The sequence below is a fragment of the Schistocerca piceifrons genome, chromosome 1, assembly GCF_021461385.2.
Source record: "Schistocerca piceifrons isolate TAMUIC-IGC-003096 chromosome 1, iqSchPice1.1, whole genome shotgun sequence".
NCBI lineage: Eukaryota > Metazoa > Arthropoda > Insecta > Orthoptera > Acrididae > Schistocerca > Schistocerca piceifrons.
Window position 1 is genome coordinate 903,684,187 of NC_060138.1, and position 13,453 is coordinate 903,697,639.

The 13,453-nt window shown below is 40.3% G+C and overlaps 1 long non-coding RNA gene across 1 annotated transcript in view; it reads left to right on the forward strand.

The window, feature by feature from the left end:
* Positions 1 to 13,453, forward strand: part of LOC124775769 — a 56,027-nt gene that overhangs the window by 12,268 nt on the left and 30,306 nt on the right. Inside the window, exon 2 of the long non-coding RNA XR_007015601.1 lies at positions 4,891 to 5,003. This is a non-coding gene — a long non-coding RNA (uncharacterized LOC124775769). The remainder of the gene's footprint in view (positions 1 to 4,890; positions 5,004 to 13,453) is intronic.

Genomic DNA, 13,453 nt, shown 5'->3' on the forward strand with positions numbered 1-13,453 from the left:
CAGTATTCAAACAGTGGGTGAACAAGCGTACTGTAACCTACTTCCCTTGTTTTCGGATTGCATTTCCTTAGGATTCTTCCAATGAATCTCAGTCTGGCATCTGCTTTACCAACGATCTGCTTTATATGATCATTTCATTTTAAATCACTCCTAATGCGTACTCCCAGATAATTTATGGAATTAACTGCTTCCAGTTGCTGACCTGCTATTTTGTAGCTAAATGATAAGGGATATATCTTTCTATGTATTCGCAGCACATTACACTTGTCTACATTGAGATTCAATTACCATTCCCTGCACCATGCGTCAATTCGCTGCAGATCCTCCTGAATTTCAGTACAATTTTCCATTGTTACAACCTCTCGATACACCACAGCATCATCTGCAAAATGCCTCAGTGAACTTCCGATGTCATCCACAAGGTCATTTATATATATTGTGAATAGCAACGGTCCTATGACACTCCCCTGCGGCACACCTGAAATGACTCTTACTTCGGAAGACTTCTCTCCATTGAGAATGACATGCTGTGTTCTGTTATCTAGGAACTCTTCAATCCAATCACACAATTAGTCTGATAGTCCGTATGCTCTTACATTGTTCATTAAACGACTGTGAGGAACTGTACCGAACGCCTTGCGGAAATCAAGAAACACGGCATCTACCTGTGAACCCGTGTCTATGGCCCTCTGAGTCTCTTGGACGAATAGCGCGAGCTGGGTTTCACACGATTGTCTTTTTCGAAACCCATGCTGATTCCCACAGAGCAGATTTCTAGTCTCCAGAAAAGTCATTATACTCGAACATAATACGTGTTCCAAAATTCTACAACTGTTCGACGTTAGAGATATAGTTCTATAGTTCTGCACATCTGTTCGACGTCCCTTCTTGAAAACGGGGATGACCTGTGCCCTTTTCCAATCCTTTGGAACGCTACGCTCTTCTAGAGACCTACGGTACACCGCTGCAAGAAGGGGGGCAAGTTCCTTCGCGTACTCTGTGTAAAATCGAACTGGTATCCCATCAGGTCCAGCGGCCTTTCCTCTTTTGAGCGATTTTAATTGTTTCTCTATCCCTCTGTCGTCTATTTCGATATCTACCATTTTGTCATCCGTGCGACAATCTAGAGAGGGAACTACAGTGCAGTCTTCCTCCGTGAAACAGCTTTGGAAAAAGACATTTAATATTTCGGCCTTTAGTCTGTCATCCTCTGTTTCAGCACCATTTTGGTCACAGAGTGTCTGGACATTTTGTTTTGATCCACCTACCGCTTTGACATAAGACCAAAATTTCTTAGGATTTTCTGCCAAGTCAGTACATAGAACTTTACTTTCGAATTCATTGAACGCCTCTCTCTCTCTCATAGCCCTCCTCACACTACATTTCACTTCGCGTAATTTTTGTTTGTCTGCATGGCTTTGGCTATGTTTATGTTTGCTGTGAAGTTCACTTTGCTTCCGCAGCAGTTTTCTAACTCGGTTGTTGTACCACGGTGGATCCTTTCCATCTCTTACGATCTTGCTTGGCACATACTCATCTAACGCATATTGTACGATGGTTTTGAACTTTGTCCACTGATCCTCAACACTATCTGTACTTGAGACAAAACTTTTGTGTTGAGCCGTCAGGTACTCTGCAATCTGCTTTTTGTCACTTTTGCTAAACAGAAAAATCTTCCTACCTTTCTTAATATTTCTATTTATGGCTGAAATCATCGATGCAGTAACCGCTTTATGATCGCTGATTCCCTGTTCTGCGTTAACTGTTTCAAATAATTCTGGTCTGTTTGTCACCAGAAGGTCTAATATGTTATCGCCACGAGTCGGTTCTCTGTTTAACTGCTCAACGTAGTTTTCAGATAAAGCACTTAAAATAATTTCACTGGATCCTTTGTCCCTGCCACCCGTTATGAACGTTTGAGTCTCCCAGTCTATATCCGGCAAATTAAAATCTCCACCCAGAACTATAACATGGTGGGGAAATATACTCGAAATATTTTCCAAATTATCCTTCAGGTGCTCAGCCACAACAGGTGCTGAGCCAGGGGGCCTATAGAGAGATCCAATTACCATGTCTGAGCCTGCTTTAACCGTGACCTTCACCCAAATTATTTCACATTTCGGATCTCCGTCAATTTCCTTCGATACTATTGCACTTCTTATCGCTATAAACACGCCTCCCCCTTCACTGTCCAGCCTGTCTCTGCGGTATACATTCCAATCTGAGTTTAGGATTTGATTACTGTTTACGTCTGGTTTCAGCCAACTTTCTGTCCCTAGTTATATATGGGCATTGTGACCGTTTATTAATGAGAGCAGTTCTGGGACCTTTCTATAGACGCTCCTGCAGTTTAGTATTAGCACATTAATATTGTTATTCCCTATTGCATTTTGCCTACTCCTACCTTGCCGCGTCTCAGGAGGCGTCTTGTCGGGCCTAAGGAGGGAGTTCTCTAACCTAAGTATACAAGTAGTTGTGACGTAGAACAAATGTCCGTTAACAAGTCTTTACGCAAACAATTCGTAACACGACTTTACATTAACAGTTTGTAAACAAATTTCAAACGTAAATAGTTCATCACGTCTATATACATATCAATACAGGGTGAGTCACCTAACATTACCGCTGGATATATTTCGTAAACCACATCAAATACTGACGAATCGATTCCACAGACCGAACGTGTGGAGAGGGGCTAGTGTAATTGGTTAATACAAACCATAAAAAATGCACGTAACTGTGTTTTTTAACATAAACCTACGTTTTTTTTAAATGGAACGCCGTTAGTTTTGTTAGCACATCTGAACATAAAAACAAATACGTAATCAGTGCCGTTTGTTGCATTGTAAAATGTTAATTACATCTGGAGATATTGTAACCTAAAGTTGACGCTTGAGTACCACTCCTCCGCTGTTCGATCGTGTGTATCGGAGAGCACCGAATTACGTAGGGATCCAAAGGGGGCGGTGATGGACCTTAGGTACAGAAGAGACTGGAACAGCACATTACGTCCACATGCTAACACCTTTTTATTGGTCTTTTTCACTGACGCACATGTACATTACCATGAGGAGTGAAGTACACGTACACACGTGGTTTCCGTTTTCAATTACGGAGTGGAATAGAGTGTGTCCCGACATGTCAGGCCAATAGATGTTCAATGTGGCGGCCATCATTTCCTGCACACAATTGCAATCTCTGGTGTAATTAATGTCGTACACGCCGCAGTACATCTGGTGTAATGTCGCCGCAGGCTGCCACAATACGTTATTTCATATCCTTTGGGGTTGTAGGCACATCACGGTACACACGGTACATGATGGCCACCACATTGAGCATCTATTGGCCTGATATGTCGGGACACACTCTATTCCACTCCGTAATTGAAAACGGAAACCACGTGTACGTGTACCTCACCCCTCATGGTAATGTACATGTGCGTCAGTGAAAAAGACCAATAAAAAGGTGTTAGCATGTGGACGTAATGTGCTGTTCCAGTCTCTTCTGTACCTAAGGTCCATCACCGTTCCCTTTGGATCCCTACGTAATTCGGTGCTCTCCGATACACACGATCGAACAGCGGAGGAGTGGTACTCAAGCGTCAACTTTAGGTTACAATATCTCCGGATGTAATTAACGTTTTACACTGCAACAAACGGCACTGATTACGTATTTGTTTATATGTTCAGATGTGCTAACAAAACTAACTGGGTTCCATTTAAAAAAAACGTAGGTTTGTGTTAAAAAACATACTTCCGTGCATTTTTGTATGGTGTGTATTAAACAATTACACTAGCCCCTCTCCACACGTTCGGTCTGTGGAATCGGTTCGTCAGTATTTGATGTGGTTTACGAAATATATCCAGCGGTAACGTTAGGTGACTCACCCTGTATATCATGAATAGTCTTTTTCAATTATGCTCACCAGTTTCCTCGTAGTTACAAGTTCAGCGACGTATAGTAAACGTCCACAAATAGTTTCAGGTTATGCAAGTCTCACAACATTTCCCATGTGGGCACATGTAAGAAGTACAGATAACATATACAAGTGAGCATATATCATTTAGCTTTACCTAAATACAGAAAATGTTACATACAGGTTTTTACATAGGTACAAGTAAATACAAACATATTACATATTGGCTTTACATAAACATAGAAACATATTTCTCTTGTCTTCACACTAGTATCATTGGTCACATAGAAATATTTTTCATATAGCTTGACGTAATTTTATAATATTTTCAGTATTTACAATCAGTTTAAATCTACGTTTTGCTTTTGCAAATGATGTCACCTGAAACAGAGGAGGATTAGACACGACATCCCACACCAGCAATAAGACCAAGGGCGCAACTACAAATAAGCAAATAACGAAAGCAGTGAAATGACACTAAACACAAAAAAATACTCGGGACACGAGTGTAAGTGTGCAGTGCAAGCATAGCCTTAGCTACTCGTAAGTGTGCGTTCAATGGTGACATGCGCATCTAATCAGTTTCAAGGTGATAGTGTAAGGCTGTAGAAGTATTCACGTCAATCAGTCGTTAACAGTCGAAGACTGGCGGTGCATTGAGAGTCAATCTCGTAGCCTGAAAATATATCTTCTTCGCACCTTTACAAAAGTTAATATAAAATTTGCTTTAAAATTTTAAGTGACTGCTGTAAGTATTCGGCGAAGACGAATATCTTCTTTGTCCTTCTGTTGCTGACAAGAACAGCTGAAATAAAACTCTTATACTACGTAGCTTCTTTGTAGAAGTATTGCGAGGGACGTGTATTTCATAGTTGTGCGTAACTTAAGCATGATCCATGAATGTGTTTACTGTTGAGCATGGTATACTCTAAGATCACGGTGAGTATATAGTCCAATAATTTTGTTTGTTTTAGGATGCTGCAGCAGATATGCACCAGGATGCGGAACGCTGACAATAACATAAGGACCGTCGTACAACAGACGTCACTTCGCGTTGCGCCGCTGAAGAGCACACGACTTATGTTGAGTACGCAAAAGCACTAACTTTCCAACTTTAAATTCCTGCTTCCTCTTGACAGTGCACGCATAACTTTTGTTCCTAATTTTGGCTCCCGCAGTCACCGTCGCGGTGACTTCCCTTACCTTTTCGTTGTGTGTCGTTTGCTGAAAAGAAAGTTTTGGTAACGGGGTTGTCCAATCGTTGTCTTCTTTGCGATCGAACATGAGCTCAGTAGGAGTGTACGGTGTTTCATAAACATTGAAGTAGTTGTGTACCTCTTCAAATAAAGACAAACATGTTACGTAATTGGTGAATTTGCTAGAAACTTAGGTTCTCATAAATCTGTTAATCTCACGGAACACACGGTCAGTGGGATTGCACTGGGGACTGTACCTTGAGATAAAAATACTTTTAATAGTTCTTTGAGAAATTTACGCCAATTGTACCCATTATAGTATGCAACATTGTCGGATAAAATAGCTTTTGGTTTCCCCACGTGAAGAATGTAGCCACATGAGAAACGACGAATGATGGCAGTGGCAGCAGCAGATCTTATAGCATACACTTTAACATGCTTGGAGAATAAATCATAAAATGTAAGAATATATTTCACACCACCACTGCTTGTGGGATGTGGACCATTTATGTCAGAACTTACAATTCCTATAGTTTTACTGGGTAGAATAGAATGCAAATCAGTCTTCGTAGACAAGTTCAGTGGTTTAGATTTTTGACAAATCGCACATGTTTTGAGTATACTGTGGATCTTACGTCTCATATTGCTAAAGTAACAGTAGGTACTAAGCTTTGCTAGGCACTTCTTGGTACTATAATGACCCGAAAAAATGTGTGTGCCAAATTATGTTGTGTTCAGAATCCATAAGAATACAAACACACCAAGTAGCGGCTTCAGGATGACGGCAATCAAATCTTTATGAATCAGATATCGGTTGAACAGAGGATAGTCAAGTTGATTTGTGAGTAAAACTCTTACCTTATTCCAGTGAGGATCATATTTCTGCATCGTTGCCATATTTCTACATAAGTTGATACAGTACTTGTGATACAGCTTATCCTGCACAAGAAGTATTTGGCAATCATTCACATTCTCCAGGCCAGAGTTACTCTCATTTATGCCTAGAGGTAAACGAGACAAAGCGTTGGCAATGCTGTTGTCTTTACCCTTAATATATACAATTTAAAAGGAAAATTTGCAAAGATAAAGCCTAGTGTCATAACCTGGGTTGTACCTGCTTACAAGTTAGCAGAAATGTAAGAGCTTGGTGGTCAGTATAAATTTTTGTGTGCTTACCATACAAATAATAATAGACTTTCTTAAACCACGCTATAGAGAGTGTTCAAGTTCTGTGGTAGAGTAAGTGCATTCACATTCACTAAGTGTGCCGATCACAAAACTAATAATTTTCACATGCTCTTGTTCTCCATTCTTTACAACTTGAAACAAACATCAGCCTAAGCTGATGAATTCTGCTCGGGTTATCAGCCGAGTGGTGGCGTCGTCTTGTCGCAACGTTTCAGTGACTTTCGTAACCATAATCTTCTGGCGCAAGAAGATGAAGGGTAAGAAACTCATTGAAACGTTACGACAAGACGACGCCACCACTCGGCTGATAACGCGAGAAGAATTCATCAGTGGAATACACCGAGAAAGACTGCAATCTCATACATCAGCCTAAGCTATAGGATGAGGCGTCACATGTCATACAAAAATCTAAGCTAAAATCAGGGTGATCCAAAATGTTTGCGTTAACCAAAGCATGCTTTATACTATCAAACTCTTTCTGAAAATGGTTAGACCATATCAATATCCGATTATTTTTGAGTAGGTTCCATAGATGTTTGCTGTTTAAAAGTTGGTGAAGCAAAAATCGTCGAAAGAAAGAACAAAGTCCAAGGAAAGATTTCAATTGCTTTCTAGTCCGTGGACTAGGAAAATTCCTGATTGGGTCCAACTTACCTGGGTCAGGTCGTATACCCCGAGCATTGATATGTCCAACATACTTAATTTCACGGCAAGCTAATTTTGACTTTTCGAGATTAGCTGTAACTCCAGCTTGTGCGACTTTATGCGGACTCTTTTGCAAAGTATCATTGTGTTCATACCAAGTCTTACTAGCTATGAGCAGGTCATCAGTGTAGTGAGTAACTGATTCAACCAATTCATCACCAACTGCAACATACAATGCGGTGATAAACACACCTGAACTGACGTTCAGACCGAAGGTAAGGACACAAAATTGATAGGTTCGCCCTCCGAATATAAATGCAGTATACTTTCTAAAATCTGGCGTGATTGCAACTTGGTTGAACGAATTGGTCAGATCTATCGCAGAAAAATACTTACAATCTAAAAATTTCTGGAGTTGCTCCTCTAAATTCTCAGGTTTCGTGCGAACAGGTAAAATAATCTCATTGATTGCACGAGCAGCAAAAACAACTCTGATATTCCAGTTGGGTTTCTTTATAGCAAGTAAAGGGGTGTAGCAAGGTGACGTGCACGGTTCGATTCTAACATTTGTTTCAACTCGTGCCACACAGCAGGTCGTTGGGGTAGTGGCACATTACAGGTTTTGTGGAAGAAAATCTGGTGACGCTTAACTTCTATTTTATACACATATGTGTTGATCACATTTGTTCGTTCGCTAAATAATTGTATATACTTGGACAAAACATCATTAAGTTCATTACGTTTATCATGTGTGACAGATGTGGTTTCTGATAACTTATTCCTAATTAAAATTTTCAAGTCCTCAAACTCGGCATCAGGTGCGTGTGTCTGTGTGTCAACATCATCAGTATCCTGTATTAACTGAATCTTGTACCCTGTACAATATGTATTGTGCTTCAGAACCCCGGTATGCAGGTCAATTGAAATTTCACTGCCCTTATTTCTAAGTATACATTTACGTCGGGAGGAGTCAATTAGTGCTGTCCTTCTCGTACAATATATCTAAACCTAAAATACAATTAGTGATCAGGTTTTGGACGAAGAGGAATGGCCATTGTACGATTCCATTACCTACCTTCACTGTCACAAATACCTGTTTCTTAACCCTAGAACACTTATTGCCTACGGCAGTTAAAATTTTACTGTTCTGGACAGGATGTTGTGGTATGGGTTCAGACTAACACATTTTCTTGTAAAGATCATAGGACAAGACGCTAAAAGCCGCTCCTATGTCCAGAATAATAGTAGTGAGAATACCACCCACAACACCAGCAGTTGAGGTGAAAACAATTTCATTGGTCAATGAACGACATTATGTGTTCTCTTGTCACAGTTCATCAGACAAGTTTTCGTCATGATTATAACTTATTAATAATAATGGTTGCTGTATACAATAATCAGGTACACGATCATTGTGCCGTTGCAAAGTAGGTGTGTCAAATAATAAATGTAAATTGAAGTTGCCACCCAAATCTTCCATAGCCACGACCTGGGCACAGTAGTGACTGTTTTTAGTTTGACGTCATCACATTTGTAGTGGGTGCAGGCACAGACGGAGGTGGAGTATCACTAGTTACTCCGACAATATTTACATTAAGGTAATGTTTATTCCAGTCTCCAAAGTGTGGCGGTCGTTGAGTTTTCAAGTTTTAACTCACCTGCGGGTTCGTAGATGCGTTCCAGTTCTGAGTTTGCAATTGCGGCGGCGGCAATTGCCACTGGCCTGCGTTATTGTTTTGCTGCAGTGGTGTCGCAGTGTTTTGATACTGAGCAGCGTAGTTGTTGTCACTACAACTCTGTTGCTGGTTTGGTGGGGATTGATAGTTTTTTTTTTCTCTTAAAATTTTTGTTACCATCCTGATAATTATTACGACCGTTGCAGTAGTAGTTGTTGTTGTCGCGCCGTCTCTTATTTGGATTGCCGCCAGTAAAATAACAAGTGTTTCTGCTGTGTTAAGCATGCTATCTCTGTTGTGTATATACATTTGCCATTTGAAGCGGTTGATTCTGTTGACTTGCGTGTCCGAAAGCAGCCGGCGCGACGGAATTGTGTTGGCTACACTGCGTATTTTGCATGGCGCTGGTGTAAACATTGTAGCAATTGCTTTGCCGCACGGAACGCTGGTCCTCGTAAACTAAAGCATATCAACAGAATCGAGCACTGTGAGAAAAACTCTGCGTCGTTGTCTGGGATGTGCAGAAGTTTTTCTTTGATATTAAACGGCAGTCTTGCCTTCAATGCGCGGAGGATGTCGCGCTTTGGAACCGGATCGTCAAGGAAATGTCCCATACTGAAATATTTCTCAAAATACCGGCGCAAATTTCGGTTCTTAGGTTTGAATGGTTCAAGATTTACAATCTGCCTACGAAGTCGTTCCTGTACAGAGATAGAAACTCTCTCTCAAATTGTTCGTACGTGACACATCTGTCGGCTTCATTATATGCCCAAACAGATGCGTCGCCTTAGATATAACCGACAACATAAGATATCCTCCTACGGTCGCTCCACGTACGAGGAAATGCATTTGAGAAGGCTTTAAGAAAGATGACGGGACGTACGATTCTTTTTTCAAGTATAAATAGCTGAAATTGTGTGAGTTTTATGAGGCCCTCCTCTTCCTCGGCATTATAGTAACGTTTAGTTTCAGAATGATTACTGTACGGTTCAACTGACGAATGACAAGGAAAATGTTGTTGATAAATATCACGAGTGCAACGCAGTGTGTCAAGTCGAGGTGAGTACAACAGCAAGCAATTTTTCTTGTAAGCACTCGTCAAAATATTTGTCTTCTTGCTCTATCCAACTGCGAAATTCTTTATTGATGCACGAGAAATGGTTGTCAGCACATAGTCTTAGTTTATCAGAAATCTGTTTGTCAATTGTATCAACCTTGTTTTCGACATCGGCAAAACCCGTTTTTATATCATCATGCACTACCGGATAAGATTTAATGTAACTACAGACAGACTCGCATGTTTTACTGAGGTTGTTCACTTGTGTTTGGATCTCTTTCACAACTTTATTTGTGTTTTCTTGTTGTAATGAAAGCTCTGAAAATTTCACGTTGAGGTAGGAAACTAGTCCAGTCAGTCCAATATCTATCTTCTCAACGCGGCTACACAGTGTCGTTTGATGTTTTAAGTGCAGCTAAATCTGATTTAATTTCATCATGTCGTGTTTTCATTTCGTCATGAGCTGTTTTCAAAGCGGCGCGTATACACGTCATCTGTTGGTCGATACGTGCGTCAATGTCCTGTTTATGTTGTGTCGTTTGTTTCATAATAGCATCGAACATACTGGCAATACTAGTGATGTACAACTGTTTCGCCCCCGCCACGTCGTTAGACATGACGTGTGACACCAAAATGGGTTTGGAACTAGATTTAGGCATTTTACTGGTGGACGGTCTATTTTCTGAATTTACGTCAGCAGAATGGTCAATAATATGTCGCTCGTTAGTATTCGAGTCAACCGTAACGACACTTTCATTGTTTAATGGCGTGTCAGAGTCGGATTGCGTCTGTGTTTGCAGTCTCTGGTTCCCCATCTTTACTAATTGTTTTCTGGTCAATATCATGCCACACGTAATGTATGACACAATAAAAATTTAAACTGATACGTGTAATCAGAATAAATGTAAAAATTAATCTTGCTGTGCGACAATGTCTGGACAAGAAAATTAATTGTCGAAAGTAATGGTGGAATTTTGAACAATAATGGCTGCACGCCGTATTACTTCGCACAGAAATAAAGTCGGCCATATTGTGAACTGATAAAACTGTATTGCTGCATTGTATGAGTAATGAAAATAAGTTTGGAAACCGCGGTATAGGTTAAATTCAGTGCTACGGAAAGGGAAAATTGTGACAGATCTACCAAGCAAGCAACGATAATACAAAGCGCTAGGGCAAGATTGCTGATGTAATGGAGCGGTGCCTTACCTTGTATCTGCGATTGCAGTGTAATTTCAGGTGTCGACAGACAATTCGTATTACTTCAATGTATTCCGGTCTCATATCCAGTTTGTAGTTTCCAATAAACATGTAACAAAAGGAAGACAATATAGTACATATAACAATGCGTCCCGACACGAAGTCGACAAATTAATTAATTTGTTTTTTGGATCATTCGTTCCTGGATCGAGACAATATAATGAATTGTAGTAACGAATATCAAAAATTTCATAGAACATGACTTTTTTGTTAAAGGTCCGTTAATGCATTTTTAACTGTGTTTCTTCTCTCTGTGTTTCGATTTAAATCGGACTTTGATTAGGACAGCACCGGAAGACGACGGTAGATCGAGCAGGACGACTTTTTGCTTAAAAGTACTGAACGTTTTGGCTTGCCAAGTCACCTAACAGTAATACGATGACTAAAGAAACACAATAAGACATATATACGTTAGTAATAACAGTATATTCTGAAATAAAAACACAGATTCAAATGTCTCTGAGCACTATGGGACTTAACATCTGTGGTCATCAGTCCCCTAGAACTTAGAACTACTTAAACCTAACTAACCTAAGGACATCACACACATCCATGCCCGAGGCAGGATTCGAACCTGTGACCGTAGTAGTCGCGCGGTTCCGGACTGAGCGCCTGAACCGCTAGACCACCGCGGCCGGCAAAAACACAGAATAAAGTACGACACTTACATTATGTAATTACGAGTGCCGTATGGTTGCAGTTCGTGAATGACTTTATAAAATAATGTAGTATTAATGGCGGTGTGGAAAAATGCGTCCGATCTGGACAAAACACACAAAAAAAGGGCGCTTGTTCTTCTCCTAAACATATGACGATCAAAAATCTTCAAATGTTTCCAGCGGCTGCATACAATATTTATACTGCCGTGGACTATATCTATGGCTCAGATTATTTCCTTGTTTCATTACTTAGAATTACGTTTTCTACTAGTAAAAGCTCAGCATGCAAATGTGCCTTTAAAACAGCTACGCATTTTGGATCCCACGTTTACTAGACTCCCTTGTACTGAATGAACGTTCCTGTGTTATATCTCAATACTGTCCATCCCTTCTGGGACAGTTTGCATAGTCGTTCACACAGAAACCACTACAACGCTTGAAGGTGTCGTGTAGACGAGTTTATTAACGGTGGAAGCCTGGCACATATACAAAACACTTAATACCTAGGTCAGACACAAAAGACAACTGGTGTTTCAAGAGGGACGCGCTTCTTTGTGAAAACTGCATCGGCAAGATGAATAATGGGTCAGGTATGGAAATGCTGTCCACCCAAGCAGGCCTTGAACAAGCAAACCTGTTGAACAGAGATTTACGACCAGTGCACTCTAGACGCTGTCTGATAGGTTCACAATCGTAATTTTCCAAGTAAATACTCCAGAAGCTGCATATAATACAGACATGACTAAGAAATAGGTTTTCACCGCCCTCGGCTAAGAGGAATATCAAGCAGTGTGCCTGACGGCCACTTTGAAAGCGCTTAGGGTGTAACACGGCAATACGCTGTAAAGAGCATCTTAGTAAGTATCCCACAACGTACGAAATTCAAGGAATGATTATTCCTCTAGAAGTTGCGCTTCCCTACCTAGTTGATATTTAAAACATACTCTAAAAGTTATTTCACAAATTTTATGGCAGTTTCTTGAAAAAGCCTTCTTTGTTCGCACGGGCGCGAACACAAATTTACAAAAATAAGGTACAAGGAATGTAAAACCATATACAAGCCTGTGTACCATAAGCAAATTACTTGCTGCTGCAACTTGTTGACATGTTGTTATTGTGCACCGGACCGTTACTCAACACAGAGTCCTTTAATGACCTTTCTTATTCAATGCACTGTTTTTACTTTGAATCTAGCAGAGAATTTTTTTCTGTTAGGGTATGCTGAAGTAGTACAACTTCACAAAGAGCTTTCTTATGTATTTAGTTAATATGCAGTTACTTGTCTGGCGTCATTTTGTGCGGTGAATTGGTATAAAGTACTCGATTCCTATTTCGGTTTCTGTTATTCCTCAGTATGCTCTAGACTAATGTGTCAATAGTGCTCACAGACTTTCACAGAATAAACAACATGAAATTTGTTGTACGAAGGAATAGAGGAAGGAACTGTTACTATCAAAGGGAAAACATTTTCCCCGGTGTAACCATCCAATTCTCTTTGTCTCTGTACTTACCGCGTATGTCTTATCCCCGACGCCTTTATGATACATCGTATGCAAGCGAGTATACAATTCAAATATTTGTCCACCATTAACAAACATAACTACAGCGCGCTTTTTCAACGTTCGATTTCGTTTGATTTAAATGCCGACTGCCTTCAGGAAACCCGTTACGTGATGGGAAAAATGAGATCAATTACTGCTTATAAATTCATTAGCATAACCATTACGATGGTGTGTTTAGGACACAGACTCTGCATGTTTGTTTTTCAGTGTCATGCTTGTGACACTTCTGAGCAGTGTTCTCACTAAAAATGAACCGGTTGTCATGAGACGGGCATCATATGACAACAACTCGAC